Below are 1,724 nucleotides of genomic sequence, written 5' to 3'. Positions count from 1 at the left end.
TTTTTTAATATATACATACATACATACTTGTTTTCGTAGATTTTCATGGGTACAGGTATGTAGGTCTTGGCATATTCAGGTCTTTTTTCATCTTACACGGGAAAAGACCCGAATACGCCAAGACCTACATACATACATACATACATACATACATACATACATACATACATACATTTATATATACATATGGAGACCTTTCTGCTTCTTCCCCTTTGAATGTCTGGGAGAGCAGAGTGGTCCTGGTATACATTTATCAGAAAGTGAACACTTCATGATGGATGGGTTGACCAAATAACCAAATGCAGAAACAGAATCCATTGGGAAGAATCCAAGCTCTCCCTCCTGCGGTCATTAAGTAGAGCAGAGGGTGCTTTAGGGATTGGGAGAAGCCCTGGCCAGCATGGCAGCACCTGCCCAGCTCACAAATGGCCCATCCTAGACCTCCCCCACTCCGAGGCACCCTTTGCACAGCTTCCTACCCTGTTGGATCCCATAACTTTTGGCCTCCTTCCCACCCACCTCTGTCCCGATCGACTTTCAGAAAGAGAAGCAGTTGTTCCACCACGTAGTCTTTCTATTCAGAGGCTGCGCCGCGCCATCTCAGAAGTGGGCACCATCTTGACAGCAGCCTCAATTTTCGGATGGCAAGAACTGTGGCTCCTTCCAAAAGGGTACCCACTTCTGGGATTCCGGTATTTTGGGAAAGATTCCGACGAGGTGCTTTGGAATGTATGGGAATGTTAATGTGGTGCCTTTAAAGCAACCATGTCTTTTCTCAAGATCATTGCACAATTCTGGGAAAAGACACAGCTGCTTTAAAAGAAGTGCCCTGTTTTATTTATTTATTAATCAAATTTATACACAATCCATTCTACTATTGAAGTGACTTTCAGTGATATGCAGATAAAAAAACTAAAATCATACAAAAAGGACAAAATTAAAAGAAAAAGTTAAAAGGACAAAGTTAAAGAGACATATACCCCCAAACTACCAATCACCCCCAGAGTTACCTATCGTTCTTGGATCCCTCTGCTAGTTGACAAAACCAGATCTTGAACTGCTTCTGGAAAACCAGTAGAATGTTCCATAGGGTGAGGAGAACAATGTAATTGGTGCCACACCTGTCTAAACCAGAGTCCTACAACCATCTTTATTTCTGTGGAATTCAGAGAAAATAAAAATGGCAAGTGACAAGCTTAGCAATTTATTAGAAGGTGTGGCATCTCCATGATCAAATCAATTTCTGGAATGTCTTACAAACATTAAATGGACACAAGGCCTTCAGTTTTAAATTCTTCTCACAGCTGTAGACTATGCTAGGAAATACTATTATTATTTTTTTTTAAAAAAAGATAGCCGCAAATTATTTCTGCACATTGGTCAAAATAACTGCATAACTTGGAGTCATACTCAATTCAAGAACAGGTTGCCGAATGCATCAAACCATACATTAATGATGATCAAACCCAGGTTAAAATGAGCATTTTCCAACAGCAAACCATAACTTGGTGCAACATGCCAACCAGCTCACAAAGAGACACTTTAGCCAGCCATAAAGAACATTCAGATTCTGAAGAACTTTTATACATGATGCTTTGCTTAATCCATTGTATTGTTCGTGATCCTCTGATGAAAAGGTTATATGCAACTCCTTTAAAAATTTAAGGCTTCAATTGATAGGAGGCAAATACGCTTCAGAATAACTACTAAGAAGGGAAAGCAAT

Source organism: Protobothrops mucrosquamatus, unplaced genomic scaffold (assembly GCF_001527695.2).
Source record: "Protobothrops mucrosquamatus isolate PMUCROS unplaced genomic scaffold, P.Mucros_1.0 scaffold_220, whole genome shotgun sequence".
NCBI lineage: Eukaryota > Metazoa > Chordata > Lepidosauria > Squamata > Viperidae > Protobothrops > Protobothrops mucrosquamatus.
The sequence above is the reverse complement of the archived record's forward strand: the minus strand, read 5'-3'. Positions refer to the sequence as shown.